The sequence below is a fragment of the Myotis myotis genome, unplaced genomic scaffold, assembly GCF_014108235.1.
Source record: "Myotis myotis isolate mMyoMyo1 unplaced genomic scaffold, mMyoMyo1.p scaffold_m19_p_6, whole genome shotgun sequence".
In the NCBI taxonomy this organism is placed as follows: domain Eukaryota; kingdom Metazoa; phylum Chordata; class Mammalia; order Chiroptera; family Vespertilionidae; genus Myotis; species Myotis myotis.
Window position 1 is genome coordinate 48,006,476 of NW_023416368.1, and position 7,377 is coordinate 48,013,852.

Consider the following 7,377-nt stretch of genomic DNA (forward strand, 5'->3'; position numbering starts at 1 on the left):
TAATTTTGCATTAAGGCCTATAAGTCTTGTGACTGAGGTGAGGTTAGGGGAAACTGGGGCAAATAAAGACCGTTTTTTAGAACTGAGGACAGACTCAAATTATAAAGTTTCAGATCCTGTGATAAAAGGAGACTGTAGCCCAGGGGTGGGCAAACTTTTTGACTCGAGGGCCACAATGGGTTCTTAAACTGGACCGGAGGGCCGGAACGAAAGCATGGATGGAGTGTTTGTGTGAACTAATATAAATTCAAAGTAAACATCATTACATAAAAGGGTACGGTCTTTTTTTTTTTTTTTTAGTTTTATTCATTTCAAATGGGCCGGATCCGGCCTGCGGGCCGTAGTTTGCCCATGGCTGCTGTAGCATCTTTTAGTTCTTCAGGATGATTTTTCCACAATTACATGGAAGTAAAAAGTCACTAGGCAGTTCTGGAAGAAGGTAAAGTAATACTATTTAAGAGCTACGTGTCAAATATTGTACTAGATTGTTTACATTAAAACATCTCCTTGGCTCCTCACCAACAATTCTGTGAGGTAGATATCTTTACCTGAATGTGAGAGTGTAAGTTCCTTTGAGCAGGTTGCACATGGAATAGGATTTCAATATATATTCGTCAGTAGTAAGAAAGATTTATGCTCCTAGTTGAGCTCTCCAATAGAACAGTGGTGAAATGCACCATTTCTGGAGGCAGTCTACCTGGGTGCAATGTTGGTTCACAGGTGCATGACGATGGAGGAGTCCCTTCTTCTAAGCACTAGGCTCCTCCTCTGCAAGATGGAAACCATAGAGCTGTCGACAACGTTAAAAGAGGTAATGTGTGCACTGTGCCAGGCACACAGCAAGGTCTCAGCCCTTAGCTCTGGCTGGTAGTATGACAAGTCTGTCCAGCAGAGGGCGCAGTACACCCATAAAAGCAGGGTTCCTTACCGTCCCCAAGGCCCAAACCCATAAAAGGCCAAAAAGAAGTATTACAATGTAGGGAAAGGCTATTCCTTCTTGGAGGAAAAAAATTACTATGATTCTCAACAAAGAGTTTGGAGACCCTCAAAACTGAGAACAAGATCTGGAGACAAACTGCAAAGAGAAACCGTGGTATTGGGGAAGGCCAGTGACCCTGAGAGTGAGAAGAGCCAGCCTGAAAAAGCCAGAGTGAGTCAGCTGGGGAAGGGCTGCCTGCAAAATCTCTTCAGCTCATTCCAAACTTTTCTGGAGGGGAACTGAAGGGCTGAGTGTGGCAGGCAAATAATCTACATATATAAAAGCCTAAGCAACCATTCGACCATTCAACCGTTCAATGGGCGCCAGACACCAGACTCACGGATGGTGAGCACCCCGTGGCCAGCGTGAGCCTCTCCCACCCTGCAGGCACTCTATTGTATACCCCTCCCCCATCTGGATCGGGACCGGGATCAGGACCAGCATCGGACTGACTGGGCGCGAGCCTGCTGCTGCTTCTCAGTCATGGATGTGCGGAGACCACAGCAGAGTGGCAGCGAGCCTACCGGGCTGTGGCAGGGCGGGATGAGTGGGAGCGGCACGGTGCCCGGCCAGGGCTCAGGCTCCTCCCCGGCCACCTGCCCTTCACACGTTACTACTTCCCTTCGGGGGGATGTTGGACTGCCAGTTTCGGCCCAATCCCCACAGGTCACGCCGAGAAACCCCACTGGGCCATGAATCCGTGCACCAGGCCTCTAGGAATGATAATAATTAGCACCAACTTGGCAATCCTTACAAAAATTGCATGCATTACAAGGAAGCTGAGACACAGGATGGTTAAGTAAGTTTCTCAAGGTTTCAAGGTTAGAAGTGGTGAAGCCGAGATTCTTATCCATTATGAGTTTCTGTAAAGAAGTCTCCAATGATCCAAGTGTGTCCAGGATAGAAGGTGTGTTTGAATTTTTTCTGTCTATTTTTAATCATCCATCTAACCCACACACACCACCTTAGGTCACAGATGCTCTGATGTGACCCAGTAAAAGAGTCGATAAAGAGTGCCATAGAGAAGAGAGATCGGGTTTTTACAATATCCTAAGCCAAATTTCTTTAAGTTCCTTCTACACAAGGATGTAGGAGGCAATCATCTACCTATGCGAGATCTTTTGTCCCTCCCAAAAATATTCAAAAGGGTTTTCATTTGTTGTTTTTGCACGATTATGCTTTGGAGTCCTGTTTAGAAAGTTCTTGAATGTAAACAAGAAAAAGGTTTGTTGGTGTTTATATCATTTACAGTTCAGTCAACAAAATAGTTATATACCTAGATCACTATTTTCTTTTTCTTTTCTTTTTTAATTGATTTCAGAGAGGATGGGAGAGGGTGAGAGAGATAGAAACACCAATGATGAGAGGGAATCATTGCTCAGCTGCCTCCTGTATACCCCACACTGGGGATCGAGCCTGCAACCTGGGTATATGCCCTGACCGGGAATCAAACCATGACCTCCTGGTTCACAGGTCAAAACTCAACCACTGAGCCACGCCGGCTGGGCAGTCACAATTTTCTTAGACAGGAATTTGACTGAACCCAATCATGGGAACAGGTTGAGCAGTCTCGGTGAACTGTTGCCCTCCTGTCTGAGGCTAGGACCTAAAGGCAGCAGGCAGTCAATCAGGATGGTAAGATGGATGTTAGGTTAGGGAGAAAGCAAGAAAACACTGGAGCCCACAAACACAAGCTAGAGCTCACGGTGACAAATGGATAGCCATGACTTGCTGCCCTGGAACCTGGCTGACCTGTGTGCTGCGTTGTGTGTCACCTGTAAGGCCTGCCAAAGGCTCCAGCCTCCCTATCTGTCACTGACACTTCAAGCACCATTGGATTTGCTGTATCACGTGATCCAAATGGCAGCGCGGTTGGCACAGCAGCCAAACCTGCTGCAAGGCTCTGTCTAGTTCCGGGCCCCTCTCAAGGCTGCAATGTAGTGAGTTGCTCGATAACCGAGTCAGACACACACATACGAATGAGTTGCAAATTGTTTTCAAAATCCAAAAATGCCTACTTGAGTGTTGTGCCTTTTTCTTAGTGGATGGGTTATGTACAGTCACTTGCCGTTCACCTGATCTCTCAGCGTACCCCCAACTGGATACCTAGAAATTTCACCAAGTGAGCAGACCATTTAGTTTTTGTGGGATTTACTTCTCATTGGCTGGCATTCAAGTACACCAGGCCCAAGCAGAAGTGTATCATCAATGAAATGGATGAACGTGCTGTCCTGTGGAAGGAAACTGTGATCAAGAGCCCTGTGGCACAGACGATCACACAGGGTGAGGAGTGCATGTAACCCGGAAGTAGAAAAGTGTTTTGCTGGCATTGCCAGCTGAACACTGGTTTCTTCTTGTGGTCTTTGTGCAGGTCAGTAGCCACGTGCCAGGGTGCAGATAAATTATAACCATTTGGTTAGATACCTAGATATGGATATAGAAAAATATCCAACTCTTCGTGATGGGGAACTCTTTATTATGGCCCTTGGGGAACTGATTAAGCAGTTGTCTTTGCATTTGCTTCTGGAGCTTGAAGCCCACAAAGAAAGCAGTTGGGAAGGAAAGACATTGATGCGGCGGAGAGAAAAAGCAAGCTGGACTTCACAAGCCATGGGCTGGAGCCCAGGAGGACAGTTCTTTATGCCAGTCTGACCCTGGCGAGATGGGTGTGCTACAAAGGCGAGGGCCCTTCATCACGAAGCTGAGAACACACACGTGGCCTGGCAGTCAGGGACATAGAAACGGGGGGAGTGTGCAGCCCCACCACAGCCTCACACCAGTGAGACCAGACATCAGGCCGTGACATGTGTGAGACACAAAACGGCGGCTGCTGCGCTTCCCACTTCCAAATCGCCCACAAGAATCTCTCCTGTTCTCACCCTAACCAGAACAAACAGGAAAGAAAACTTGAGGAAATTAATTCACTCTTGCCAAGGTGACACACCACAAAGCCAGCACGGTATCATTAAAACTCTACTCTGAAGAAAGTGTCAGCGCAATTACAATAAGGTTTCTGATGCTGATTCTAGGGGAGAGGACAGAAATGAGGCGAGCTAATTCCATGACAAAGGGAGTGGGGGAAGGATGAAACCGGCAGGTCGGGAAGAGAGACAAAAAGGGAACAAGGATTCAAAAGATGGTGTAACACCAGTTCAAAGTAATTTCTACTACACCGACTACATGTGGCCTGAGAGAAAGAGTAAGGAATGTTTGCTCTCCAGACTCTCAAATATACAGGGTGTCCCCCCAAAAATGTATACACCCTGTAACCGCTGATAGCTCAACTTTTAAAATGAAATGTATTTTAATAAACACTGCCTTTATAATTATTCAAAGTGTGCATATACATTTTTGGGGACACCCTATATTTCTGATCCACCTGAGAAAGACAGCGTTCTCACAGGTGATGCGCTAACTCTATGCACCTTTGCCCACTGTCGTAGGTTTTAATAGCAAATTTATAATTAGGGCACACAATGTTCTTCTCAGATAAAGTTCGCTGCAAGCGTGCCTCAGAGGATTTTCTTCAGCCAGAGCACTAGCTTGGTGCAAACCCTTCTGTACTAAACAGACGATTTCATACCTACACCAGTAATCCCGCTAAAATGAGGATCCACGAGATAGTAGGAAACCCGGCTAAAGCAATTGGTCCACAGGCTCACTAGCTCTAGGCTAAAACTGCCCTGATTACTGTAGGACTTGCAACACAAAGAGAACTGCCAGCAGGTGAGGAGGTGTGGAGTTCCCAAAATAGCATTTCTGAGCACAGTGCTTTGACCCATTTTTAATATCTCCTTACCAACTTGGAAGAGACAGCCTGTGTGATCAGTATGGAAGGGGAAGACATGAAGGAGCAAATTTTATTATCTACAAAGTCACAGAAGCAAAACCAATTTAGGCATGCTACTTAGAAAATACAAAGTGCAGGGTCTAAAAGTTTTTCAGCCGAAATCCGGTTCAAAGACTAGAAATACTGACATTCTCAAGGAGAAATAAAACAACTAATGAGAAAATATACATTTTGGCAGGTCATTTCAATTAACCCTAAAATCTGACAATGGAAATGACATTTTTCACTCATGATTCCTCATGCCTTAGATGTAGAAGGAACAGTGACAATTTGGTGGGCTACCTTTAAGGCCATAAGGAGTGAGTTATGGATCTCAGAGCCTTTCATTCTGAGCTTAACATGCAGATAAAACAGGTACTACCAAACTTATAGCCAATCATTCCAGCTGTTTAACCTCATCACCTTTGTCAATGGTTAGCCAATGGACATTATCCTCAAAGTGATTTGCAAAGCAAAGGCACTACTTTGGGGGGTTGGGTCAGTCTTCTTCTTCAAACTCATCAAACTGATTTAAAAGACAGTTTCAAGTCCAACTTGTCCTTCCCTGTCATCATACTGGAGCACCTTGCTCAGCAAACAGCACTGGTAAAAGAGCATTTAACAATCTGCTTCACATACACCTCTTCTCCAGCCAAACTGCACCCATAAAGTTAAAACAGAACCTCTTTGGAGTCTCAACAAACACAAACTGAATATTTTATGATTTGTGCAGTAGTTACAGTGTGTTGCCTTTTCTTAATTAGCATATATATGGAAGCCTTTCTTTCGTGGCATGTTGTAATTGTTGCAGTAATTCAATAAAAGTATCCTAAACATTTACATTGCGGAGCATTTTTATGATTTACACCAACAGAACAGCATACATGGTGGGGTACATCTGCTTTCAAAGTCATCGCTTTATTTCTCATTCCCATATCCCTTTTAAGAATGACAGATACTGTCATTTGGGGGCCTGTCTTTATTCCTTATTCTTTCTGCCTATGAATTTCAATCTTATGCACACTCTTCCCTATGATGATCCATTCAATTCATTCAATGGGAGCATTATTTTTTTCCCTGAAGTCTCTCACAACAGAGTAAAGAATTCTTCTCTTAATCTACTCCATTGGATTTCTGTTATTAAAAAAAATAAATAAACATGTTCCTCTGTTTGGTCACTAACTACTCACAGTCTTTTCAAAATGAGTCATGAACAGTTAAAAGCACAAGTTTTCCACCGAGAAGCTAAGTAAATGTTGAAAGGGAAGTCACTATAATTTCTTTTTTTCTTTTTTCTTTTTTTTAATATTTTATTGATTTTTCACAGAGAGGAAGGGACAGGGATAGAGAGTTAGAAACATCGATGAGAGAGAAACATCAACCAGCTGCCTCCTGCACACTCCCTACTAGGGATGTGCCCGCAACCAAGGTACATGCCCTTGACCAGAATCGAACCTGGGACCTTTCAGTCCGCAGGCCGACGCTCCATCCACTGAGCCAAACTGGTTAGGGCCATAATTTCTTATACTGTGTTATCCTCCTGAACCATTTCCAACCTCCAGTCAATGGAATAGGGGTCGGTTGAACAAAATGATCATGTAAAACATCTCACTGGGCCCGGCCCTCAGGCTCTTCCCCTTTGTGTTATTACACCCAGTTGTGACATGACAGCGTCAGAGCAGTCTGCTTTACCTCAAAACTCAAGGCTCCAAGATGTCTTCACTTGGAATAGCTGTTATATGCACGTGTTTGCCTGGGCTTTTAATCTGCCCTTATTTCTACTCTTTCGCCTTTAAAAGAAGCAACTAGCAACTTACAGAAATTTTAAAAAGATCTTTTAGAGCTTAAAGCATCAAAATTATGAACTTCGAATAAGAGGTGTGGGAGAGACATTCTACTAAATCTTAAGATGCAGTCTGATGATCAGCAAACATACCTGAAGTCGAAGACGGTGGAAGATGGCGGTTGGTCTGGCCTGGGCCACTGGTTGACTGCAAGTGGAGTGAGAGGCGCTGGTGAGTACAGCTTCCCTGGCACCCACAGTTACTGTTTTCCAATCGATTCTGAGGGAATCTTGCAGAGACAGCTACAAGAGAAAAGACTAGTATTATTTTAGTATCAAGGTATTATAAAAATTGAATTAAGACCTGAATTAAGGGGGCTGGGATAGGGACATCCTTCCCCCAGCTAGAAATTTCAGAAAGAAAAAATGATGGGGAGCACGTGGGGAACGGGAGAGGGACAGCGGAGCTGGAACCGAACAGCAGCAATGTGGTTCAGATCAGCATGACTGTCAGAGAACCTGGGCAGTCGACAAGAACACCAGGGATCAGAGGTGGAAGTGCAAACATCGTTTCCAGAAAGGTCATTTTAAAGGCTGCAAAAGAGAGTGAGATATCAGGTGAAATAACAACAATCACCATCATAATAACTGCTGACACTGGACACTGCTTCAAATGTGTCAAGAACAAAGACTTACTTATACAGCTTATCTCTAATATGCAAGCCGTTCCGATGAGATGGAGACAATTATTATTCTCTTTTTAAGATGAGAAACTTGAGTGTCTTG

General features: G+C 44.3%; 1 long non-coding RNA gene across 1 annotated transcript in view; it reads right to left on the reverse strand.

Annotated features, from left to right (window-relative positions):
• Positions 1 to 6,889, reverse strand: part of LOC118658746 — a 67,699-nt gene extending 60,810 nt beyond the window's left edge. The window contains exon 1 of the long non-coding RNA XR_004968354.1: positions 6,745 to 6,889. This is a non-coding gene — a long non-coding RNA (uncharacterized LOC118658746). The remainder of the gene's footprint in view (positions 1 to 6,744) is intronic.
• Between the last annotated feature and the right edge of the window lie 488 nt (positions 6,890 to 7,377).